Here is a 14,045-nt window from a genome sequence, read left to right on the forward strand (position 1 = left end):
TGTACATTTTGAAAAAGAATAATTTCCTTGCAAGTGTGTGAAATGTATGAAGCAAGTGGGACATTGTTCTGGCTGATCCCTAAAACCTTGCCTACTTCAAAGGTTCTAAGCAAAATGCTTATACCTATGGGCTGTGTTAAGCCAAGTTGTCTGGAGGTGAGGAGGCAGCAGCCTTTTGAATAAGCTGGATTAACCCCACTGCCAATTCTCTTAGGAAAGAGACAGCTCAGCTTTATGGAGCATATAGGTCACTGGCAAAAGTTAGATTATAAAAGTCTTCAAGTTGCAATCATTCCATACTGTGAGGGAATTGGATGCGATTTAGGCTTACGGGTGAGAGAAATGAACTTTTAGTGAAGAACCATGAAAATCAGCACTATTTCATATAGTTTAAGTAGATAGCTATTCTTGGTTCAATACAGGCATTCATTCTGTTCAGTTTTCTCAGGTTCAGAAGTAATAAAAAACTCAAATTTTTTTCTTATAAATTCAATCAATTTTGTAAGGGTCTATTATTTTTAAAGCTATTTCTTTTGCTTGAGTTGCATACCTACTAATTCTTCACTTCCAATTGCAAAAGGAACAGGGCAAATCCTCCCTTATCTGTTGTAAGAGAAAGTGTGAGATAGAAAGATGTGAATGACCTTTTCACTTTTGAATCCTTTGCCTTGTGTTTCAAATAGACTTTAAAATTGGACAGACTGTTCCTAGAGTATTGAATCAGAAATTTCAGTGTCAACAATGACCCCTCTCTCACTAGAATATTGTAAACTGAACCTGTTTGGAAATGGTCCAGAAAAGCTGACCTCATGTCAGTTGAAAATACGATTGGATTAGATTTATCAAAATTGTCTGTGAATGAAGACTGAATCATGGTTAAATTGGAGTTAAGTAAATTTCAAGAATTTACTCTTAGATTAGGGTCAGGATTTGGTAGGACACTTAAGGCATGAATTAGCAAAACCAGATCAGTCAGCACCTGAGATTTCAGAAGAAAATCCACAGATTTGATTTTCACCTTAGTTCTGGGAACTAAAATGTTTGCTCTTCACAGGACCTGGTTACTACCAGGTGGACCACCTGATTATTATGACAAGTTATTTGAGTGCGTGAATTAAGCTGCATGTGTTGAATTAGAAAAAGGTCCCTAGTAAGTCCTTCTGTAAGGTTGCAATAATTTTTTTCTTTTGTGGTTTCATCATCTTTATTTTGTCATTCTCTCCCTCTCTTTGAAACCTCCCCCTGCTGGTTTGGCCTCAGTGCTGAGGCTTAAACTCATGGCCTAGTGATATCCCTTAGCTTTTTTACTCAAGGCTAGCACTATACCCTTTTACCTCCAGATTTTTGGTGGTTATGTAGAGATAAAAAACTGGACTTTCTGCCTTGGCTGGCTTTGAGCTCTGATCCTCAGATTTCAGCCTCCTAAGTAGCTAGCATTATAGGTGTGAGCTAAAGGTGTGACCCAGGCAGGATTCCTGGGCTTCCTGGGTCTCCTGGTGATACCCCTGACTCATCCTCCTTTTGATAACCAGCATGAGTCACCATGGATAACCTCCAGCTCTTTTGCAGCATCTTCTTTCTTTGCCCTCCTTTCAATGCAGGCTTTTGGTTCAGGTTTGACCCTCTTTTATTTCTATCTGACATACTTCTGGATGATTCCATTTGTTTCTGTTGTTTCACTCACTGCATAGACTAATGGTGCCCACACATGTACAGTTCTTCTAGACTTTTTTTCTTCAGTTACAGATTAAGTTATCAATTTGTTTATGGCACTGCCACGTGGCTGTCCCAAAGTGGTAAACCTATCTTGAGTGACTATCTCAAAGTCAACATCTATAAAATCAAGCATATAATGTTTCTCTCCACCGAATCTAGCTTGTTCAAAGCCTGTGTTTCTGTTCATTTGTTTCTCTCGTCTGCAAGGAAACTTCCTTGTTTTATCAATTTTCTACAAGTAGAGCTCTCAGCGTTTGTTTTCCTTGAAAGCTTGAACATATCTTGACTTCCTATAGCTCAAACAAATGTGGGCAGTTGTTATCTCATATATGAAACTCATACAACAAGATGGGGAGAAGAATGGAAGGGGGTGACACTGATCAAGGTAAATTGTACTCATAAACTGACAGGTTGCGCTGAAACTCCTTTATACAGCTAAAGATAATAAAAAATAAAAACTTACAAAGACAAAAAGAAAGAAGAAATAATCTTGTACCACAAGAGAGTGCTAGGAAAACTACTCTTGTAGAAAGTATCAAGACAGCCCTATCTGATTCTTGAGTAGCTTGCCTTTAGAAAGAAGTTCCAATATATATTTAGCATTTGTTCTGAAGCCAATGACTTGTTCTTTTGGAAATTGTCTGGATTCCCCTTACATGGAGTTATGTTACCAGTACTTCAGGTCTGTTGGTCTTAATAAATAACACTGCTGAGGTTCCGATGAGAGCTGTTGAGGGCTTGCATCAGAGGAAAGCACAGAGACAGAACATTTGAAAGATATTAGGATTTCCCCTAAGGAATTTGTGAGATGGTAGGAAAATTTGCTCCTGCCAGTACCATTGGTTAAACATGAAGGTGGCAGTGGAGGTGACAACATCTGGGATAAACCCTGAAGAGGAGAGAAAAGAAAAGGAAGTATTTAATGTTTTGTCCTCAAGCTCCCACTAAATGGACTGAAGTCCTGTGTTAAGTTGACAGAGTTGGAATCTGTTAGGAGCCAGAGGACTGCCCAAAACATTGAGGCAATCTCAATGTTCAGAAGCCGGAGGGCAGGGGAGAGCAGAAAAAACCAACAGATTGATTCTGGTTTTTCAGAGAGGTAAGTAAATCCAAAGGCACAGGAAAAAATCAAGCAGCAGGGACAGGTTGTGCCTACCATTGCAGTTTACATCTATCTGCATAACCGCATGCTCAGTAACTTAGTATTTGCTGCAGGAGAGAATGAATCAGATGTTACCAGAGGTAGACAGAAGCGAGAGAGAAATGCAGGATTTGCATGTAATGCTAGACCTTTGAGTTTTCTCATTTACATACTAAATGTAGAGCTGCAGATGGCTGCATGCTACTACAGCTGCTGAGTCGACATACATTGGCTGCAGAATTTTATTGCCCTTGCTACAGAACATGACCTTGATGGGCTGGTTTCTCTAGACTTCTTTCTGAAAACAAAGGCAAAAGCAGTATTAATTCAAACTATGGATTAATATGTGTTTTAATGTCTGTAAGACAATTTCAAAAGCAAATGGAAATCTTTTCTCAAAAATTGCAGTTGATATTTCCAAAGCTCCCTTTGTCTCTGGCTCTCAACTCCATGTTTCTGTTTTATGACTTGGGCCTCACTGGTTTCTTTTCTGTTATTGATAAGTGGCTCAACATTGTGTGGTCTCTCTTCTTTTGGCACTTCTATTTTTAATAAGGGAAGATGAAACAAAGAATACCATGTCTACCTGCTAAAATAAATTATCTCTGTATCAGCATGCTTCGTACTTCCCATAATTTGTGAAAATGTAACAGTTAGAAGAGCAGTGCAGAGCAGCATGTCTGGAAGTCTGTCTGAGATCACACATGGGCCTCGTCACATTTAGGAGCTCCCCAAAGACCCTGAAAAGTGCTGAACGGTTCAAACAAGAGCTTGCAAGGAAAGGTTAAGTGGATTGGGATTATTCATCCTGTGTCATAAGAGAATTTGCTAAAAATAATATTAATTTGGCTTAGACAAAGTGATATGTTAAAAGGGAAAACACATCTTTAAATTTTTTTCTTTGTGAGTCTTAAAGGGAACACGCCCTTCTTAGCTGTACTAACAGATGTTCCTTTGGAGGCATTTGTGTTTCTGGGCTAACCCAAAGATTGCCTTAATGGTGACTAGCTGGAGTAGATCTCTCTCTAGGACTAAGGTAGGGTTTTCATGAAAGAGCTCCTGTGTGTACATGAAATCTTTGCTGGAGAGAGTGTTGCTGTGGGTCGCAGAAGGACGGGCAAGTGGTTGCAGTCTTGCTTTGTTGGAACTTGCTAGAAATTCACACTTGGGACCAGGGGAAATTGTTGTTGATGAGGAAGTTTCCCAATTGTGACAGTATGTTACAGAGGCTTCTGGAGAGGTTGGTCCTAAGGGAAGCTGTTGGCTGCTGGTTACTGGGGAACAGCTGGCTGCTGTACAGTACTGGAGCTGGCCATGGAAAAACCAAGTGTCTCCTGAGCAGTTCTAAGACGCTTCAGACACTGCTTTGCTGAAGAATTAAAATGCAACATAATATTCAATACATATTCTATGAAACTAGAAAAATGGAGAGGAGGGGTAGGGTTCAGAGGAAAGGGGAAGAGTGATGAAAGGGATGATATAATTTAAGATGCATTGTACTCATAAATGGACACGGTGACTAGTAACCCCTTTGTACAATTACTTAAGAACAAAAATATAAAAGAGAAAAATTTAAAAGTGATATGAGAAAGCATATCCTGACACTGGAAGAAAACCATTTCTTGTGATGTCTCTTCTAGCTCCTTCTACGGACAAAATTTAATAGTGTGCCACTGGATGAAGACAACCTAAAGAATATAGATGCATTTTTGTAGAGCAGACAATGAAGGGTGATTTTGGAGATGAGACACTGATAATGAATGTGAAATAATTTGGAGTATCTGGTAAGGCATAGGGTGAACTAAACAAGAGAGTCCTAATTTTGATTCTTGCTGTGTGGTCTCTCAGGATTCAGTGAGAAGATTGATAAAATAACATAGATGGGATAACATGGAATTCCAAAAAGTCTGTTTTTATTCTGCCATTTGTTTTCTATTGCCATGGAATTTTCTTTGGAAAAGTATTTAAAGTCACAAAAGTGTGTGTGTGTGTATATATGTGTGTGTGTGTGTCTGAGGTTGTGCGCTGATTACCAATATCATTGCCAATCTGAGGAAAAATGGATATGACTACTAAATCTTTTCTTGGTATAAATGTGTATTAAAAGATACCTGAGCCACTTGTTTTGCACAATTGGGTTTTCAGTTGTCTGGAGGGACAATTTCAACATATCAAACTCTGGTATTACCATTTAAAATACCATTTATACATTAGTCGTCTGTGTCAATCATGTTTCCACAACTGTAACAAATTAACCAAGAAAATCTCTGTAACAAAAATTTTAACTTGCTCAGTGTTCCAGACAACAGTTGGTTGACCCTGTTGCTTTTGGGTCTATGACAATGTAACACATTGTGGAGAGGAAACCTGTTTACCTCATGGCAACTGAGGATTAGGTTCCCAATGTCCTCTTTAGAAGCACATATGCCTTAGGCCTCACTTCCTTCTACTAGACCCTATCTCTTAAAGGTTCCAGTACCTCCCAGTAGTAATATTTATTAGCAGGGTTTTTTTTTGTGAGAATTAGTAGATAATATTGTGATAAAAAGTTCTTGGTAAATATTCTTATAAAAGCTTTTGGTTAATTAACCATTTATGGCCCAAATATAGAAAGCACAGAAGGTTTGGTGATGGTGAAAAATATAGCCAATGTCAATGGCAATGCAAAAAACGGGTGGTCTGGGCTGAGGAATAGAGATTGCTTGGTGTTGAACACATTTATTTGTGGATTATGAGGATGTTAATTTGTATGTGATGCTGACTGGTCAAAGTTTGGGTTATTCATCTCTAGAAACAATAGTATTTATTTATTAGACTTCTTATGAGATTTGAATTTACTCACAAGCTTGCATTTACCCAAACTCATGCTAAACATCAGTGCCAGGCAATACATTTTTGACTCAGTAACAATTTTACTATGTAATATAATTTTTTACTAAGCATCATTCTGTGATTAGTATTTTACAGATGACAGAGTTAGGCTCAAATAAGTTGGTATGTTTGCAAAGGTCAAACAGTTGAGTGACTACATATCCAGGAACAAAACTTAAGCAGTTTGGACCTAGGAACTGTGTGCTCAGTCTCTCTGTGCATTATCTTGAGGCATGAATGGAGGCTCTGTCATCTGGGAGCTTACAATTTAGGTTAGTGTTCATGCAAGGGAACAAAGAAATGCATAAGTTTAAACAAAAAGAAATACTATGAATGAATATCATTTGTTATGAAATACTGATAGTAATATTGTATGTCAGAGAACAATGAGGAAGGGATATCTGTGATTCTTTTAAGAGGAGGATCAGGGGAACTTTCTGAGAAAAGGGAATTTAAACTTAGATTGAATAAGAATATGTTTAGTAAAGGGTAGTTTGAGCATCCTGTCAATAAGCATCCCTCCCTTTTTCCTTTCATGCATAAATAAAACACTTTCATGTATAAATAAAGCATTTTCTTAACTCAGGTAGACTTGCAGGGAAGGCTTATACTTGCTCAGGAAGGAGCTGTGAATAGTCAGGACTCTATTTCTTGAATAATCGACACATAGATGCTTACATGTTGCTTAGTTTGCACATGAAATCTTTTATTAGATAATTGCAAAAGCCTAGTTATTTCCATGTACTCTCACTTTTCTGCCTTTAACAATTTGTTAGATTTTAAACACACCAACTTAGCTCTGTTGTTCACAGTGGCTTTGCAAAAGACTTCTGGAAATTCAGCGAGAGTCAGAGGTGTCATTGCTGTGCTTCCCATTTCTAAATTACAGCTGATTTCTTTGGTAACTTATCATTTCTAATTTAATGGGTAGTCTTCAGTAATTGAACCAGCTTTTTGAAAGATATAATGGGAGCTTAGGAAATCATCACAGAGGACTAGAATATGATAAATAGGGAAAAGGACATAATACTTCTTTTTGCTTATTTTGTTATTATTATTGTCAATAAAAATAATAATAGGATAAATTGATATAACTGTCTCTTTTTAAATCATTGTTTAAAATGTACTTGGGAATGTCATATGAAATAGCAGTTGTCTCAGTGGGAAAGAATTTAGAATACAGTAATAAAAATTGGCACCAATGGGCTCTGCTTGACAATTGCTGTCTGGTGATTTGAAAGTGAAGTAGTCACAAATGTTTTGAGGCTATTTCATGTGGAAAAGAGAAATGAATCCACACTCTGAGGTAAACTGGAGCTTAGTCCTCCCTGGACTGTGAGATATTTATCGATAAGGGATGTCTATTGTGGTGTTACAAGCCAACTGCAAGATTAGCTAGAGATCTCTGTCTTAAGGCTCTTGTCTGATCCTGGTCTCCTGTATGTGGTCTAGTTTCAGTAACTCATTGCTAATGAACAGATAATGGCAGAAAAGAAGGAGTATCTTTTTTTATTAAAAAACAAATTAACTCCCTCTAAAACATTGTGACTTCCATCTTAAATGTTCAGGATGAAACCGGCCACGTTATGAGCAACCTGGTGGTGAGACCTCCATGAAATGGGCCAATGTTTGCTTATAGCCTAGAATAAACCTGGGAACAGATCTCTTTCTTTCTCCCAGGCCCTGACCCAGCTCTGTACTCTGAAGAGACCACAGCCCTGATTGACTGCTTGACTACCTCCTAGACCCATAGACAGTCAGTGTCTTTGAACACTCAGATTTCTGATTCATAGAAATTAGAATATAGTAAATAGTTGTTTAAAATGTGAAATTTGAGGTTTATTAAGTTATTCAGCCATAGGTAACAAACACAGATGGAGAGTACAGTTGTATTGACAAATTGTAGATGGGCCTAGGTCTCTGAAAACTTGAAGCCAAGGTTCATGACATGATCCCAAGGGTCCACTGTGGCATGAGACTAATGGCACATGCCAGGGTTTATTCAGACCTGGCTTTGAGTTTTTTCTCATTTCCCTAGACTGAGGCTATAGTGGTCAAGTTCGTCATTGAGAACAATGGACATGAAATATAGCCAACTAATGCAAAGAGAAATATATGAGAAAAGATGACATAGATAAGGTAGAGTAAGGTTATAAAAACCTCAGAAGGATTTGAGGCCAGGCTTAGGGATCAGCGGGCATCCATAGAGTTCCTAGAAGCAGACAAGATTCTCCCAGCAGCAACTTGGATCACTACAACATAGAGTTTATGGTGTTGCTTTACTCATATGGGATTCAAAACCCTGGGTGAGAGCAGACAATTGACCATGTTTAGCTGGCTGTACTGGTGCTAAAAAAAGATGGAGCCATTCAGCTTTCACCACGAGACTAGTACTAAGTATTTATCCTTGGTGAGATAAATTATTACTGTTTCCCCATTGTCTTCTTTTCCTCTTCTTTACTGATAAGAGTTTGAGTTGACTAAGCAACTCAATGGCAGCGGTGGGAGGGAGGGAACAAGTGGGAAAGAGGGAACAGCTGATGCTATGCAAGACAAAAGAAATGTACATATCACCCAATGTGGAAGAAATAACTCTATTGCAAAGCTCATAGAACTCATAAATGTTATAGACCATAATAGACAATTTGCTCCATGAAAGTTAGAATGTGTTTGTGACTTTAACTAAGCTTCACTATCCCACAATACTGTGAAATTTCAGAAATTATGTAACCACTTAATCACAATAAAAAATTTGAAAAAACCCAAAAAACAAAACTGTATTACCCAAAGGTAGAGGGAGGGGCCCAGAGAAGAGAAAACAAAGCAACCAGCTCACCCTCTTTTATCTAGATGCTTGGCAAGCTCAAGGTACATCTGCCCAGTCTTGAGGTAGAGAAGCAAGCCAGCCTCTGGATCTGCTCTTCTCTCTTGGCTTAGCAGAGTGTACAGAATAATCTGTGCAAAACAGGTCAAGAAACAAACACTAAGCATTTTGTTATTTTTTAAAAAAACTATAATTTTCTATTATTTCCCTATATTTTGTGGTACCAAACAGATCTGATAACCAACCAAGATAAATTGGGGTTAGTGGCTCACAGCTGTAATCCCAGTGTTTGGGAACTGGAGCAGATAAATAGGCTAGCTATCAAATCCCAGGCCAGTCTGGGGTACATAGTGAGTGTCCCCAAAAAAAGAAGTTTGAGTTGGACTAACGGCTTCATTTGCTCTCATTCTCTCACTCAAAAGCAGGTATTAATTCTAGCCAATGGGATCATTTTAGCAAATCTGTGCAACTTGAAATGTGCATCTATATTCTCATTGTTTTTTTTATTTTGTCAGTTGTGGGGTTTGAACTCTAGACCTGGGGCTGTCCCTCAGCTCTTCAGCTCAAGCAAGCACTCTACCACTCTAGTTTCGGTACCACTTCTGTTTTTTTTGGTGGTTTATTGGAGTCTCACAGCCTTTCCTGGCTGGGCTGGCTTTGAACCGCAGTCCTCAGATCTCAGCCTCCTGAGTAGCTAGGATTACAGGCGTGAGCCATCAGTGCTGGGCATTCTCATTCTTTTTTTTTTTTTCATGGCTGGATAGAAAGATGAGGGAGGACCATTTTCTGTTTGATCTTGTAGACTGGGGCAATATTTTCAGGATTGTAAAACAACAATAATGGCAACAAACAAACAAATAAACCTGGAAACATTGTGTGCGCTCAGTACTGCTGAGCTCTCCATAGGCCTGACTCATTATTTTGAGTATAAATGAGAGAAATACTGCTGAAAGGTGCTCTCATGGAAGCAGCCTTGTCTGTATTCTGAGGCTGCACCATTGGGAAGAAAGTGTGGGAATCAGGCTGTCCTCAGGAGCAGAAAATGCATGTTGTGCTTATAGTCACCACTGGCAAATGTTGTCACACTGCATCTAAAGCACATACCACTTCCTGAATTAAAGTTGCCTTTCATTTCTAACAATAGAGGCAGTAGATTAGAAAATTAGAAACCCTACATTTGATATATGCCTTGTAATTTTTTTTCATGGTTATCAATTTACCAATTCTCCTACCGAACATCATGTTTTGCACTGGAAGTTCCATATCCTACATCTTTTCCCCCTCTGTAGGCACACTTTCATGTAAAAGAACTCTTTGGAAGATAGATTTGGAGAATTTTAGTTAACAACCATCTAGACTTTCCAGGAAATCTTGGAGGAGGAGTGTGTGGGATTATGGATTGCTGTTCTACTACTATTACTACACCTGTTAGGATCCCTCAGCATGGTCATTCAGTGATGGTTCTCCCAGGGGGTACTGAGTCCCTGCTGCACCTGTGTGCCATGTGAAGCAATCTTAGAGGAGACTAACATTCCCTCATGGTCGATGGGGCTGGAATTAGGGCATGGTCCTGGGCAGGGCCTTCATAGGGATCAGTCTCGATTGTCTCCAAATTGCTCAGGTCAGTATGATTCTTTTAGTAGCTAAGATCTCCTTAGTGTGGCACTACCATCAGACATCACTGGGACTTCTAATGCTCTGAAGCTGGTTACTGAGACTTTTCCTGATACAACCCTCTCCAAGAGATTTTGACATTTTGGGAGTGGTCTCCTGGGGTTGATGGGTCTCATGTCCTCTCTATTCTCCAAGGTCCTAGGGTGGGTTTACTGCCTCCTCATCTTAGATTTAGTGCACAGATGTTTCTTAACCTTTGGGGGATCCATGCTGATTCCCTTCAGAGCCTAAGCCACAGGAGCTGGTAACTTTCATTTCCGAAGAACAAACTGCAAGGCGGCCAAAAGCCAGTGGAGCTGTGAGACAAAGATGATCAACCAGCGCCATTTGGGCATTGCTGCACAGCGCATGCTCAATCCAAAGGCGAGGCTGCAACACTACTCTACTCACATCTGCTGGATGCTGTCTGAGTATAAATGCCCAGTGTTGCTCACGCTCTAGACTTTCCATGAGAGGTAGAAAAATCTGGTCTCTAAAAATTATGTACAACATTCCTAATTTAAAAGATGTAACAACTTTACCTATACACGGATATCACTGGGGTTTTTATATTTGGAAATCCTATTTATAGCATGGGCCACGGTTACAACCTCTGACTAGAATTTAGCAATTGAAGTTCTTTCCTGCTAGGGAGAGGGGAAAACAAACAAACAAATACGCTTTTGATTATATTCCAAGCAGTACAAAACATGGAGTAAAAACAAATCACAAAACACCTGTTACTTTCTCAGTAAATCACCTCCTTACATCAGTGATCATGTTGCAGGGATTAAATTATAAAGGGAGCAGTGGTAATACACAAGGCACGTATCTGGCACATGTTGAGTGCAAAAACAATGTTCAGCTTTTAGCTTATGCTTTTGGGCTGTCTCCATGCTTCTTGTTCTGCTTTCTTATTTCTAGAAAATGGCAGCACCATTTTCTACTGTTGAGGTTTGTAAGGTATTTGATAGGGCAAAGCAGACAGATGGATATTACTAAAGTTGTCATAATTTAGTCATATCCATGCATGTGTTTACACAAATGCAATTAGAACTGTCCAGCTTCTTTATTGGAAGTTTATCTAGCATTGTACAAATGCACAATTGTACAAAACTGACTTCCAGAAAGATTAAGTGCCTTGCTTAATGTTTTGTGGCTAGATGGTGGTTGTGTCTGATCAGAAATTATGAATTTGAACTTTGGTGTGGGGTGGGGGGGTGGTGGAGGGAGGGAGTGGGGAGGATTGGGTTGGGGGTCGGGGGGAGGATGGGATGGGAAGGGGAAACAAAGGAGGAAGCTACAATGCCCATGTAATTGTAACCTCTCTGTACAGTATTTTTACAATAAAAAATAAAATAAAATAAATTATGTATTTGTTTCACTCTTTGTCCTTTGTCTCCCTATTTTGGTGCAACAGTGATACTCACAAGACATGATGTTGGAAATGAGTTATACAAATTAGTAAGGGAGGGTGGGGGAGGGAAAGTGGGAGAAAAATGAGGGAGGGGTAATAAGTTCAATAAGAAATGAACTCACTACCTTATGTATGTATGTATGTATCTATAACCCCTATGTACATCACCTTGACAATAAAATTAAATTAAAAGAAAGACATGATGTATTTGGCCTTCTTTTTTCAGTTTTTTTGTCTATATCAGCATCTGCAGTTCCCATGTCTATTGACATACCTAATATTTTCATCCTTCAGGTCACTCAGAGTAGTTAAAGTGTCAGAGTGGATCCTGTGTATGTGACACCTTGGAGAGTGACATTAATATCTAATCTTGTCAGGTTTCTCCAGTTGTGCTGAGGTGTGAACATGGGGTAGCAGGCCTTGGTGGGCTGTGGCAAGTTGATCTGTAGAATGTAGAGAGCACCTGATATGCTGGAAGATGTATTATTGATAGGAATTGAAGACAGATGTCACTGCTTTCTTGACTTTGCCACAATAATAAGAGCAGGGAGATTAGAAGAAAATGATGGATGGTAGAAACAATGTGCTGATGCCCTAACAAAGGAAGCAACATGGACATGATTAAATAGCAGCAGTGTAGCACAGAGTGTATTTCTATTCAAGCAGACCAAATCCAATTCAAACTTGACTTTTGTTAAAAGGAACTGTGTTGGGTAAGGATGTATGGAACTTGGAACTGTTGTGTATTTTTGCTGAGAGTGTAAAATGGAGTAGACATTCTAGAAAATGGTCTGATAGTCACTAAAATATTAAGCAGTGAATCTCCTTTTGGATTTTTGGCTAAGATGAAGTGTAAAAACTAAACAATGATTTTCCACATACTTCAATATTCTGCTTCTGGTTATATACACCAAATAATAGAAATCAGGGACTCCAACAGATATTCACTGTTGTGAATGTGGCTATTTATAATGTGGCTTATTTATAATGGAGAAAAGGTAAAAACAATTCAAATGTTCACCAGTGATAAATAAGTACATACAATGAGGTATATGAATACAATGAAATAGAATAAATTAGGACATATGCTACAATGTGAAAATATTTGAAGACCTATGCTAAGTGAAATAATCAATACACAACCAAAATTGTGTGCTTTTCTTATGTGAAGTCTCTCGAGAAGTCAGATTCATAAAACAGAAGCTAGAATGATGGTTGCTGGGATTGGGTAGATGGAAGGTTATTTCCCAGTGGCTATAGGTTTTTAAATCTAGAACAGAGAAAAAGTTCATGGGATGGTTGGCAGAGATGCTTGCATAATGTATTTAGTGCTACTGAATTATATAGCTAACTTGATTAAAATGGTCGATTTTATGGTGGTATGTTTAAGTGCAATAAAAAAGAAGTTTTTGTTCCTTCTTCTTCCAAGTAAAATTCTAAATTTTTACTCATTCTTGGCTTCCATTTCGAGTTCATTTTGCCATTCTTAGTGAGAGAACACTAAGAATCCATAGTATAACTGAGAATCTATGTGTTAACTTAATCATTTCTATTTTTGAAGACAGTCTTGCCGTATAATCCAGATTATCTTGTAATTTGCTATGTAACCAAGGCTGGCCTTGAACTTCAGATCTTCCTGTTTTAGACTCTCAGGTGTTAGGATTACAAGCATGTGCCATGACACTTGGTAACTACCATATCTTTACAAGGAAGAACTGGGTTATTGTAAATTAAATCTGATCTAAATTTGTGTACTATAGTCTCAGGGAACAGATTCGGGGGAATCAAACAGGAAAATTATGCATGTATCACAACAATAATTGATAATAATGCAAGAATTCACAAACTGAGGTAAGAAATACATGTAAGTTCATTTTTCAGCAGTTAAAATTAAATAGTCTAGTCTTCTAGAGTTTTTAAAAATATAATTTCAACTTTTATGGAAGTTCTCTCCTTGTCATCCTGGCTCTATTTGTTTCTGGGGGACTTAAAAAGTATGCCAAGGAACTGGAAGGGAAGGTACCAGCTACCATCTGGTATCTGCTGAGATATCATTTGATCCACCTGGGCCTTGGCTGATGGTCCATGAAGGTCACTGCAGAGTCCTCCTTGGCTCCTGATCAACAGGCCACTTCAGGTTCTGTTGCTGTCCTTCAGCTTCTGATCGTTCCACACCACTGTCAGGGGCACATAGTCAGCAACTTCTAATGCCCTGTAGGCCCTGGTTGTACTGAGACTCTGGCCATCCTTGGGCACACAGCCCCCTCTCCTAGACACACTTGTACAGGGCTAAGGCTAGAAAGTAAGACTGGGAAGGGATGGGAAGGGTAAACAAAGGAGGAGGCTACAATGCTTGATAAGAAATGTACTCATTATCTTGCCCATGTAATTGTAACCCCTCTGTACAGTATTTTCACAATAAA

This window comes from Dipodomys ordii, unplaced genomic scaffold (assembly GCF_000151885.1).
Source record: "Dipodomys ordii isolate 6190 unplaced genomic scaffold, Dord_2.0 Scaffold9, whole genome shotgun sequence".
Lineage (NCBI taxonomy): Eukaryota > Metazoa > Chordata > Mammalia > Rodentia > Heteromyidae > Dipodomys > Dipodomys ordii.